Raw genomic sequence first — 14,025 nt, 5'->3', positions numbered from 1 at the left:
TCTCATCAACGGCTCAGGCGCCCATGGCCGTGGCCACCGATCAACGCAAGATCATGTATATATTTGATACCCCGAGAGAGAGAGATCGAGAACCTCTCTCTGCTCTGAACGATCGTGTGGTTCAGACTGCTTCCATTGCATGCTTATGCTTGCCCTCCAATGCATCCCTATTCTCGGTACTCGTAGTTGGATAGGATGTGAAGCTTGCGAGGGAAGATTATCTGGCCCTGAACCACCTCTCTACCTTTTTTTTCCTGCTCTTTCGTTCCCTCGCTCGCTCGCTCCTAAGCAGAAGGTGCACACGTGCATCACACGGAGCTTTCAGCCTGCATGTAGCTGAGCAGTTAGCACCACAGATTATGGGCTGCACGGATGGATACCTTTTTTTCTGAGTGCGTCAGATAAGGGCATAAGACGACGGGCTGGGTACTTGGATAGATGCATGAGTGCATGACTAGACAGATAGAGAGGGCAACAAGTAATATGCAATTAGAACTTACTAGGTGGATGCCCGTGCGTTGCGACGGGAAGATAAAATATCACGATAACTCATGTACAAATGTGTTATAATATTATAGAAAAAGGTTACAAATGTGTTATAATGTTTAGGAAAGAAAACAAAGCCACAACCTGTGCATTCCCTGGGACCTGCAAACATTAGGTGGACTAACCTCTCCACAGGACGAAAAGGCAATAGAGTTGCAATTGCAAGCACACAAAAAAGTGGCCTGCACAAGAAAGTGTATATCATGGCAGATGTTCTTCGGACTTGGAAAATAATACACGAGAAAAAGAGGACATGGAAAATATGTAGTTCTACACGCCTATTGTTGATGCACCATCGGTATTGCACGAATCAACTTGTCTTACAATTTCTAATAATAGTCAAATATGTCGACAATCGTACATTAATCTAATCTTTTTTAGCGATACTGATAAGTCGTTGTTGTATGTTTGGAGGGATAGCATAGCGGCATGAATTCTCCTCGTAACTTAATAGATCAATTACAAAGTTCCTTCGAAGAATCTTTGTATCCTACACACAAAGACATAAGAGAACAATACGTCAAATTTATATTATGTAACTGAAATGTATGTTTGAACATGAACCAAACGTACTCCACTCACCCTATTAAATTCCATTCGTCTACCACTCCCCCACATGACCATAGCTTGTAGAACGAAGTAGCTTGTATTAACCCTACAGAATAATGTTTGGCCAACTATATTATATACAATGGTTATCATAGAAAAAATTTAAACTGTTGAGAACATGGTATTAAGAAAATACCCTTTTAAGTCCAATGGAAGACCAGACCGAATTGTATGTTCCCACTTAAAAATATCATGTGCCCATCCAGAACGTTTCTTATTGTAGGCAATCTTATATTTCTTAGAGGCCATGATAATTGCTTCTGCAAACCTCTTGTATGGCATGTGTTTACACCAATCTTCAGTGGGTGTAAAGTCCATAAAAGTTACGTGCTTTTTACCATGATCGATTATGAAAAGTGCGTAGCATCCGTTGAATTTCCATGGCATAAGAACCTACAAAATACCAGTCATTAGGATTGCAACGGAGTGCCTTTTATAAATACATTCGAAATGAACACATACTTACATATTTACAACCAGTGATATAATAGTTCAATGAAGGCCAACAGTCGAGTGTTTTGGCTAACTCTTCTGCTGTAGGATCCTGATGGTACTTTGCAAGTTTACCAAAACCAACCATTCTCTAGATAAATATATATACATGTCCACATTAGGATTATATGTATAGATACAATATATTACTACATTATTGATTGGAAACAAACTTACCCAGAAGCGCATGTCCATATAATGTTTTTTATCCTTTATCATTTCATCTTTCGACATATGTGACTCTTTAATTGCCAACAATCGAACAGCCATGTCAAAACATTTTAGAGTCATATCTAGATTTACCCTTAATACGTTTTGCAGGTCTTTGACAGATATTTCTATCTTAAAAGGGTTGAAACTTCGCACCCATGTCATCCTGTAATGCAACATGACAAAAGTATATATCAAAACTTTACGTAGTTGGTACATATAAAATAGATAAAACAATGAGCACTTACTCTAATGTCGTATCATCTTGGATTGTCATGATGTAATCACATAGAACATCTATTAAATCAGCTTTGGTCACTGGCATGTCCTTTGTGGAAAGGCCACTCAGTAAAAACTCATTAGTGCACTCATCGGTCGGGATTTTTATAGGAGTTCTTTTATCCCAATCATGAACAAACCACCTTTCTAAGTCTGCTTGAGTGATGGGGCCATCACCATCTTCCATCAATACTTCGTTTTCTTCAGATACACAAGGTAGTTTCCTCTTCTTAGGATTTGTGGGACTATCTAATATCTGAACATCAGAGGAGCATCCAGCATCGACTTCTTTGTCATACTTGTATAACGGACACCCCTTTCTCTTGTTTATATCTGAGGATAGTAATATAGCAGCCAATTTTTTCCTAAAGTGTGACATGTCGTCCTGCAAATAAGAAACAATTTATTTAGCAATTATATGTATCAATTGGATTGACATAATAATAACAGAAGACAGCAAACAGATATTCATGTTATAGCCACATGTAATGTCATAGTAGTAATAATATACCTGGGTAAAATTATCAGATAGTTCATCCCCTGTCCAGTACTCGATATAGTTTAGTAGAAAGAGGCCACATGAGGAGCTACATCAACCAGATGATAAAATGTCAAGATTAACAGCAATGAATATTAATAGCAACACATAAGAATATATGGTGTACCTATCTGTTTGCTTTGCATATTCCATTTCTATTTCTTTAAGTGGCCAAGAAGCAACTCGGAGGTCTGGCCACCTATGATCTTTTAACTCCTTACGTTGAGATACCATATCAATTTGTCTTTGGAGTCCTTTTATCTTTATTATTATTATAAAAACATAGAATTAGAAGATGAGAGTTTAAGTTAATAAGGGATTCGTAATTGTTGAGTTTGTATAAACTCACAGTGTCAATGAGGTCATTGCGACCGGATGATGTACCAAGTGAGTCGAGCACTTGTATCTCCATATTTCTTGCATTGATCACAGCAAGATACCAGTGCATTTCTCGGATATTTATTGGAATAAACACCTACAAGTCAATTATAAATATTGCATAATAATACATGTAAACACTAACCGTGTAGATTGCAATCTCGTATTTACCATGTCATGGTCTAGATAAAGTAAAACTCTTCTTTCAGCGCTAGATATTTGTGCCATGTCTTTACTTGGATATAACTCATCTGTTTTAGTTCCAGCATCACCGTCTCGCTTTAGAAAGTTGAACTGAAAAGCATTTTCTATATGTACACGACCTCCAGATCGGCATTTTAGATGCTCTTGAGCTTTTATTAAATTTATGTAACAGTCTATCACCTGCAAGTATGTAAGTTATGGTTTAAAATACCAGGGTGAGTATCTTGGAAGTGTGGTGCTCCTAGCTAGTTGAATTATCATGAATTACCTCATCACCTAGATATGCGTCCGGTTGAAATAGGCATTCCATCCACTTCCTTTCCACAAAAGCATCATCAATAAGCACGACTTCTACCCTTGGTTCACAAGGGATTTCTTTAATCCAATCGATGAGTGCAAGATCACCCTGCGTGCAAATATAATCTACGAACGAAACAGTCATGAGATCAAACATGAATCACTTCCAATAAAAACAATACAAATTGATGCAGACGATAGTATGGAAGTTATCATACCTTTCGGAACTATTGTAGTAGTCACCGATTTTTTTGGCTTGTTATGAGACAAGGACATTAGTAGAGATTCATCTATAGACTTTGTATTATCTCTTTGGATGATTGTAAGTGCAACATTTTCCTCTTTAGATTCCATCCACAGGAGACAAAAACCTATAATCATTGTTACTATGTATTATTTGATACACGATTCAAATGTTTCTACTATAACCAGCTAAACAATTTTACATGCATTAGTGTGAGATCTCCACACTGCTTTGCAGACTTTATCAAGTGCTCCTCAGTGTCCCAACATGCTGGTAGGCCGCCGTACTGGCATGTATCTGTTGGGAACCATTATATACCGTGGTCCAGATGCCCACACCACCAGGAGCTGCACAACTTTCTTGTGCCCGGGAGGGAGGGAGGTCCTGGACGTGAAACTTTTATCTAATCTGAAGCCCCCCCATGCAAGATGCAACCAATTTCTTAACTGACATTTTGAAACCTGAGTGGTGGTCCAGCTTGTGTACTTTTGCTTTTGAAGTGGCAGGCGAGTACTATTTTTAAACAGTGGGCGATAAAACATGTGCGGTGCGGTTGCGGCTTTCTTCTGTGGCTAGGAGCTGCATTTCAGCCCCCCCCCACTTTGAATTTGAGTTGTTTATTACGGGCAGTACGTATTACAGTGGCCATTGTTGCCACTGTGAACAGCGCCTGGAGCAGTAGGTACATGACCTGCCGGTTCCGGTCACCCAGCAGTCCGCTCAGCCTCCACCAGATGTTGTTTGCTTTCTGTGCTTTCTTTGAGAGCTCTCTGACAAACAGTTCATAAGATAAACAATGAGTTTTATGTTTTTGCATTGGAACATTTGGTTCTATGTTGATCCGCCCTGAGGCGGACGGGCCAGTGAGCGAGTGGTTTGGGTTGTTTGCACGGTACCAGTTGGAACTATGCTATCTTCTGGCAGCTCTCACGCACAAAGTCTGGTGATCTCGTCCTTGGATGGGGGCATGGCTGCTGCGGTGAACCCCGCGATGGAGAGCTGGGAGCTGCTGCTTCTGCATAATCTGCAATTTCAGTTTGGAAACCGCCAAGGTCATGGATAAGAGTCACTGGAGTAGTGGAGTGTGGAATATGGGTCACAAAGTTTTCACATTGTGCAATGAATATTTTTTATTTATAGAGAGCACACCTCAAATTGGCACATTAAAACAGATGAAGGTGTGGTTAACAATAGGTTCTTTAGTAACCTCTTTTATGTGCAAAGCACTAAGAATGCACTGACCGACATATCAAAATATGCCAACCAGATTGCGGTAGACAGGTGATGGACTATTCATCAAGGAAGCTGACCTCTATATGAAGAATCATCATTGGTAGATAAGAATCAGCATACTGACATATAAGTTTTGAGACTCTTGATACTGTAACATAGCTGATGAAGACTCAAAATGAACTCCTCAGCAAAGAGAAACACATTTATTTGTAGGGAAGTATCAACACACCTCGTCTCAATATATTTGAATAACTCAAATTTTAAGAAAACATATATTGTTTGAACTTCTTGCACAACATGGAAGAGCAAAATTTGAGCTCACACAAGTTTGCTACTTAGAAAGTGCCTCTACAGAATGAGGGAGTGACTCAAGGGGCGTGAGTTTTACGAGTAAAGCAAAGTAGTCTTAGCCTCTTAGGTTTGAGATATTGTCTAATACTGAAAGGTATGGTAATATCTGTCACCCATAAATGCCATAAGCTAATTTTTTTTATCACAACCGGTCTCGAATCTAAAATCACAAACATAAGCCCCAATAATAGAGGTTTCTCAGTACACAGTAAAGTGAAACATTCATGAAGAAAATAACTACTCTATTGTGAAACCCTACACCTGAAGAAATTGCATTTCAAGCATTAAAAAACGGAGATACCAAATTACAAACAATAATAGAGAAACGTCCCTCTATGAGACAATAATGCAAGCCATAAAGATATGGGCATCTAATTACTAATGCCTTGATCATGTCAAATTATGTGGAGTGTTTGATTCTGATGAAATGGTACCTTGTCTTACATTGCAGGCCTGTCCAGTTAGCTAATGCACGTAACGCACACGACATCAAACACACCATGTCCAGATAACTGCTTCATGTTTTGTGGCAAGCCAGCAATAGCTCGTTTTGCAGCCCGGATATATCAATTCTAATCAAGCATTATGTTTCCCCCTACTTGAATGCAAGGCAAAGCTCCTGCCACCTATACTCCAGGTCTGTCTGCTTAGACTTATCTTCTCCTTGTATGTGCTTTGGTGATTTCAGTATGCATCTTGCATGTTATCTGTGTGCAAAGAGTGCTGATAGCTTACATTGCCTATTAGATGTGTAGATTGAGTTAGTATAGATGGTGAGTTATATGGTATGTATGTTGCATTTGCACCACCTTAGGTTATCTAGGTTTGCCCATTGATCTCAAGTTGTTCAAAATGCTGTTCTATTAAAATCCTAGTGTAACTATTGTTATTGCCACATTGTACTCGATGTTAAGTTCTCTTGTATCCATGTGTTTATATCAGTCCTTGTTTTCCTCTATATGTTTATATCAGTGCATGCATAGTGCTGGAGCCCATGTATATCTTATGTCTTCACTTCCTTGGAATTTGGTATGGTACTATGATCATGACCATTAACAAGCTTAAAGGCTTTATTTATATCTTATTTATAGTGCATTGCGGTGAACCCCACGATGGAGAGCTAGGAGCTGGCAGCTCTCACTGATTTTCAGGTATGGCAGTTGTGCTAGTCTGCTAGTGAAAATGCAAATGCACATGTGCTAGCTTGCTTGTGAAAATGCAGATGCAAATGCAAATGGAAGTTGTGCTAGTTTGCTACAGCTGCAGATGTTCTAGTGAAAATGCAGTTGGCGATATCAGTGTTTTCAGAAGCCCAGTTTGGTATGGCTGCCAGATTTTCAGACAGCTGCCAGTTCTAGCACATCTGCAATTTCAGTTTGGTATGGCTGCTTCAGTCCAATTCAGTTGGCTTCAGTTATTTTTAGTTAGCTTCAGTTAGTCCTAGTCTAATCGTGTTAGCTTCAGTTCAGTTATCTTCAGTTTTTCCCTAGTCCTAGTTCAGTTAGCTGCAGTTAGTCCCTGGTCAGTAATTTCTGAAGTAGCAAGATTCTGAAAATGCAGTTCCTGTATGTTTCTGAAAACCGAGCAGACAGAACCGAGCAGTCCAATTCTGAAAATGCAGTTCATGTATTCCTCTTTCCTACATTTCAAACATACCCTGAGAGTAGGGTCCATGTTCTACATGGTAGCATTTCTTCTCTTTTTGAAGATAGATTACACGTTTAACACTTTCCTGAATACCTCATAACTTAATTCAGGTAAATTACTGCTATGTAGTAATTATTTGATTTTGTCTTTACTCTTCAAGGACCGAGCAACTGAAATCTTCAAGAAAATTATTCAGTTGCTAGCTTATAAACTGATAAAAATTGCAGAGGCGTTTCTCTTCAACTCTCGGAATGACCAATCAAGCTGTTAACGTAGCGAAGGAGGCAGTTCAGCGCTCAGAGGACCTTGATATAAGGTTTGGAATTTCAGACTCTACATGCTAGCAACTGACCATTTCTGTTTGAAAAGGAGAAGATTGTTTCCCCAGATTTCAAACAGAAGTCAAGAAAACAGTTTGGATTCAGATTGTGAGCAATTCAATTGGGGTGACTTTGAAGTTCTAGAGATAAAGAGTGCACTTAATGAAGTCCTTGATTTAAATCAAACAGAAAAAATAGATCAGGCCAAGAGATTTTTTTTGCTCGCACGAACGCGCACATGTTCTACAAGATGCTCACGACATCCGATACCAGCACACACATCTTTAGAAATATAGTGTTCACATACAGTGTTGGCCGAGTTCACAGACATTATACCAACAGAAATAAATTCACAGTACAGCTACGGCGTAAGGACCTCCTTATAGACAATATTCTTTGTGTATGTTACGCCATTTATTGTTGACTTCTTTTCCACCCCCTTATTCATTTTATCATCAGTGACTGGAATTACAAGTACCTTCACATTCAATCGAGTTGTGGCCCTTGAGAGAGCAACATATAGCTGGCCATGAGAGAATACTGGTTCAGGCAAGTACACAGCAACATTAGGAATCGTCTGTCCCTGGGACTTGTTAACAGTCATGGCGAAACTTAGTCTTACCGGAAACTGCTTCCTTTTAAAATGGAAAGGGAACATCTCGTCATCAGAAGGGCACAGGGGTATACGAGGCAAGAAAACCCGCATTCCAGCATGCTGACCAAGGACAATTTCAGCATCGATACTATTTTTTTGGAAACCACGTACCACCAGCCGTGTACCGTTGCAAAGACCGTTAGCAGGGTCTATATTCCTAAGCAACATGAATGGGCACCCAATTTTGAGCTTCAGAACGTGCGGGGGTAGTCCATTAGGAGTCAGCGTGTTTAGGAATTCCGATGGATAATAGTTATTAGGATCGTCCACCGCGGTGTCAAAGCTATGGTACATCATCTGCTCCCGTTGGAAACGATCGATCATCCTCATATTTATCATATCAACCCAGTCGTTCCGAGTAGTCAATATTGCTCTTGAAGTGATGTAGCTTGTATTAGACATGTTTTCGTTTAGACTGGGGTAAATGTCATCTATCAATCTGTCAAGGTCGCGGTCATCACCGGTATATGGCACACATACCTCATCTGGAAGACGAACATCACCATCGTTGTTCACTTCCTCAGTTCCACCACCGACACGCAACAAATATTCTGCAAACCACGGGTCGCTCTTTGCTCTCATGTTGCGAACAAGCTTTAGGTGGCACATTGATTCCCATAGGTAAGAACTCCGTAGAGAGGCAGCAACTATCTGAGCCCTTGACCCTTTACGTACAACAGGGAGTACTTGTCTGAAATCTCCCCCAAACACAATAGTCTTCCCACCAAAGGGCAGATCAGGGCGTCCCATGATATCACGCATGCTGTTGTCCAACGCTTCAATTGATTGTCTCTTAGCCATTGATGCCTCGTCCCAAATAATGAGCGACGCTTTCTGTAGCAACTTTGATGTCCCACTTTGTTTCGTGAAGGTACATATAGCACCATCATCAATAGTAAGTGGTATCTTGAAGCGTGAATGGGCAGTTCTCCCACCAGGCATTATGGAAGCCGCAACCCCAGATGTAGCTGTTGCAACTGCAATCTTGTCCTGACTACGTAGCACCGCAAGCAATGCCTTATACAGATAAGTCTTTCCAGTACCACCAGGCCCATCCACAAAGAACACACCGCCATTACTGGTGTCAACAACAGATAAGATCTTTTCATAGGCAGACTTCTGCTCCTCATTTAGGGTTTCTTGCAAAGCAACATCTTCTGCCGTCGCCTCGATAATTTCCTCCTCGTAAATCTCTCTATCAATACCTTGTGAATCGTCATATCTATCGATGATAGCAGGTAGAGGGAATGTCTTTATGTCTTTACCCATTGACTGCAACATGTTTCTAATGTCAATCAAGACCATCTGCTGCAAATGGCTTTTGCTCTGAGTAATACGATGATAATCCTCGGACATTTTGTCAAGGTGTCTCTGCCACAATTCGGCCACATCATTCGGCTCGCAGAAAACCAGTATCGTTGCAAACAACCTCCGTAGCGCTGATGGCATTTGGTAAAGAGCAGCTTCATTGAGACACTCATCTATTGTGTTGTCTGCTTCAAGTAATCCCCTTCTTTGTGCTGCCTCACGAAACGATGGTAGTGTGTCACCGTCTACTGTCCTTAGATCCACATAGGAGGTAGCACCAGTAACATGATTTAGGAGGAGCCGAAGATAGAAGCGCTCCCCCTCAGATGGTAGAGCAGAGACGATTCTACCGACTTGTCCACCCGTATTCCGTTTCCTCCTTTGCCACACTTTGCCCTGCTGCCAAGTGTACCACTCGGGGAAGTCACGATACAGGATGCCCCGAGCCTCCTCGTACAGCTTATTCGCCTTAAAATATGCTGTAATCATTGACCTATCAGCACCTGGACGGTTGACGACTCGCTCGACCATTTGTCGCTCGTGAAACGTCACCATGTGCATGTTTGGAAGATGGAGTTGCAGCTGCATCACAGATGGAGAGTTCTGACTAAGCTCAAATCCATATATCCTCCATAAGGCTTCCGGAGGAGTCACCCACCTTGCATCTCTATACTGCTGGATCTCATCTACATCACCATTTTCCTTACTCGCATCTCTCATAACAACAGACGCACGATCATGGCCTTTGTATATGTACTTGAACAGGTACTTAACAGCCTTGATGCTCCCACACGCCTCAACATTGATGTGACAGTTGAAGAGCCGAAGCAGGTAAGGGTTGTAAGGGACAACCCATCTATTGTCCAATTCACATCCTCGAACCTTTTCCTTACGCCCATCATCACGACGTCTGTAATTAGGATATGAATCCTTCCCTTGCATGGTTGCCTCATGGAAATGCCGGGGGTATTGATTCTTGCACGATGCACGACCCTTAGTGCATGGGCAGTTAGGGTTTAGCGACCCGCACGGGCCATGCATCATATGCTTGATAACCATCTTTCGCAGTTCAGGGTACTTGTTGGACGGGATCTCAGCTGAGATCAAAAGGTCATACTGTTCAGGGCACGTGAGCTTGTACTTCCTTTGCATGATGAGTAGAAAATGGGCATGTGGCAACCCTCGTTTCTGAAATTCCACGACATAGACGTAGGCTCGGACTTTACCGAGTATATCCTGTTTAGTCAACCTATGCTTTAGCTCCTGTAGTTTCGCATGAAAGACACGCACTACAAGATCAGGACGATCTTGCGGTGTCTGTCCAGGTAAAAGCTCTCTCTTTATCTCATCCCAGTTAGGGTTACATGTCATGGTAAGAAAGATGTCTGGTTTACCAAACTTCCGCACCAGAGCCATAGCATCCATATATCGACGTCTCATGTCACGAGGACCGCCAATAAACGACGGTGACAACACAGTTCGCTTTCCAACCTTCTCTCCTCTAACATCTCCATCTAACATGCTATCCACCAAGCCCTGGTATAGATCTGCCCTTAACCGATCCTGGTTCTTACGTATGAAATCTAAACGGGAGCTCTCAATCTTAATGTATGTGTCGACCGCGAACTGCTGGAAAAGTCGTTTACCATGAAGTATCGGATTGAATACCCCTGGACGTATCTGAAATTTGTAGCAGTAGTAATCACGCACAGACACACATAGATGGGTAGGAGGTTCTGCATACGCAAGAATCGATTATTTAGTGATGCCGAAAACATATTTAATAATGTGAACAACGTAGAAATTACAAAGAAACAACTAACCCGCATCTTCATCATTTCCATTACTTGCCCTATGCGTCGCCCGGTATGCATCCACTTCGTCCATGGATACACCAACCTTTGGGATATTTGCATGCCATCCAAGCTCACCTCTAGGGAAGAACAGTGGATATGATAGCGCATCGTAGCATCCATGGTATGAGCGGATGCCGTGGCTTGACCTATCCTTCCCATGTAGCATAACACTCTTGATGAACTGGCCTCGTCGTTCGCTCCCCTCGATCCAGACAGCGGCCACCTCCGAAGTGAGAGGTGTGTTATATGTCTTCTGGTTCAACGTCTGGTCAAGGTTCAATGCGATGTGATAGTCAGCAAGGTTCTCAACATGACCCATGCTCCTAAGGTGCTCAGAGTACGGATTTCCACGAAGTATGCCAACTATCTGTTTAATAACCTCTTGGTCTTTCTGAATCTGATCTTCACGACACTTACGGTATCGATGCTCGAGACTGGGATCATCATCGTAAAAGTAAAGCTCCAGGTGTTTGTGCTCTGCCCCACATTCACTACCGAATGACTTGATATTATGGTACATCATGCCTTGTGCACAGAATGTGTATATACCAGAATCCCTCATATTAGTTGTCATACTGTCGAGGCAACAGTACAGGGAAGTGAAAGAAAAATGGCCATTAAAAAACCTGATGTTATCACGAAAGTGCCTAGCATCAGAGTCTGCACTATCCCACAACCGCCTGAGCAGGGGAGGGGTCTCTAGTGGGGCTAGCTCAACCTTCCCACCTCGACAGCAAAACCCAGGCGGCTCATACTCAAACTTCTTCGCAGTGCAATAACCACAGTCGGGAACGTGCTTCAGCATATGTGTTTCTTCAGGGATGTTACTGTAGACCTTGTCGTACGGGTCAGGCACATCAGTGACAACAGATTGATCTTGAGTACCATCTATCTCGAAGTCCTCGTTAGTGTCCTCATCTGATATTTGTTTTGGAAAAGAACGATTAAGACATTTGAATTTAGATATGCATTGTTATTGTAATAGAAATTGACATAAGTACAATTACCAGCGAATAGATATCCCTTGTTCTCATCATTATCCTCTCCGAATATGACACCCTCATCATCGTCATCAACTGGATCGTGAAAATACAATCCAAGTAAAAGACATGGCATTCAGGGTTGAGAAAATATATAACCTCAATAAAGATTTTTAACAATTACCATTGGAAATGAACCTTGGGATCGACTGGCTTTGCTCCAACACACTTCTTTGTTCGACCATGTTTGCACTCCCGTTTGTTGCCACGATCGCACTTTGGCATGTATTCCTATATTGTACTGATGGAAACACACGTTTAGTCGGACTACATTTTATCGTCGTCGTGCAAGATCCATTTACAATTGGTTAGTATAATTACCAGTGTTGTTGATCTCTATAGTTGAACCGGGTTGTGTCGAATCATCCATTTGTCCGACGTCACTAATAGTATCCTCAGTCAAAGTAGCCACGTTACGTGCAATGTTTGCTTCAAATTTCTTGTTTTGACGGGCTAAGATAGCTTGTCTTTCACCAGGCAGAACATGATGTTTACGTCGGAGTGGCTCAGTAGACATATCGGGTGAACCGACATCCTCAGTTTGTGTTGAAGCTGGCATGAAAGGTGTACTGGTGTATTCAGGGATAACCCAGTCGCATGCGTTATCAGAGGATGAATCAGGTTCCGATACATCTGCTGTAGAGTGTACAACCTCAGAGGTATATGTTGGGACCTCCATGGCGATGGACCCCTGATTCAAAGTGCTAGCTTGCAGTGCTCTACGTTTTCTTATGTACTCTAACTTTCCCTCTTTCCGCCTTGGTGTCTGATTATACAACCTAAGCTGTTCATTTTGGTCACCTATAAAATATGAACACAATTACTTTCCAATTGTAGGTTTATGCGTAGATTTATTAATTAAAATTGGACATTTTTCATCACCTCCTGACACATTGGGTATCACATTGTGTCCCTTGTTTCGTTGACGTGCTTCACGACGCTTCCTATTCTTCTCGTTTTTTTGTTCAACGGACATCGCTGCATATCTTTCCCTATCCCTTTTTCGCTTACGCTCCTTAGCATCGAGCATTGGTCCGAGCAATTCATTTTGATCACCTATAATGTAAGTTTGTGTATCAGTGTTCCCTACTTACTACGTTTCGACGATGTATGGTCAGTTTGTGTATTGACCTTTACCTCTAATGATATTGCTAGAGATGTCTGTGAATGGTTTGCGATCGACATTATGTCCCATCTGATCTATAACAACAACAGTACCCGAGAAAACATGAGCATAAAAATAATATGCTGCAAGAACTAAGGGTGAAATGATATGACTACAATAAACCAAGCGGATAGAAGATCAAAAAAGATGCCCTTGGTAATAGAGGTTATAGAAACAAGCATCATAACCGAGAGTAAAGAGATAGGACCTAGAGAGAGGTGATAAGAGAACGATGTTGGTGTCTGTATAAGATAGTGTATTATATTCCAAGTTTGAACTGCATAGATGGATATGGGTGATGCGCTAAGTAATTGTTTTCATAACTCTGGTGATGTGGAATATCTTCCTGTAGCATGCCTAGCTCCTATAGATGGGCTTTGGTATACCGAATGTACATTAAAATTGTTCCGGATTTGATCTGTATATTTGACGTAATTTCACGAGCGAAGTTACAATTTGAATGTCAAAAATGACACAACATTAAACCAATATAATGTTGTAAATGGAAAACGTACGGGCTAAACGATTTGATGTTCCACGTATTCATTGATATGTCCCAGTAGAACAAAATGTTTTACAAATATTGACACATGTAAGTAGCATCAATAACAGTACATGTATTCCATCATAAAATGCAGATTTGCAAAAGTTAC

The 14,025-nt window shown here is 41.3% G+C and overlaps 1 long non-coding RNA gene across 1 annotated transcript; it reads right to left on the bottom strand.

The window, feature by feature from the left end:
* Nucleotides 1-3,485: 3,485 nt before the first annotated feature.
* LOC109939683 (uncharacterized) lies at nucleotides 3,486-3,957 on the bottom strand. Its single transcript, XR_002748266.1, has 2 exons — nucleotides 3,772-3,957; nucleotides 3,486-3,679 (listed from the first exon to the last, which is right to left on the bottom strand). It is a non-coding gene; the product is annotated as an uncharacterized lncRNA (long non-coding RNA).
* Between the last annotated feature and the right edge of the window lie 10,068 nt (nucleotides 3,958-14,025).

Source organism: Zea mays, chromosome 5, assembly GCF_902167145.1.
Source record: "Zea mays cultivar B73 chromosome 5, Zm-B73-REFERENCE-NAM-5.0, whole genome shotgun sequence".
Classification (NCBI taxonomy): Eukaryota; Viridiplantae; Streptophyta; class Magnoliopsida; order Poales; family Poaceae; genus Zea; species Zea mays.
The sequence above is the reverse complement of the archived record's forward strand: the minus strand, read 5'-3'. Positions and strand labels throughout refer to the sequence as shown.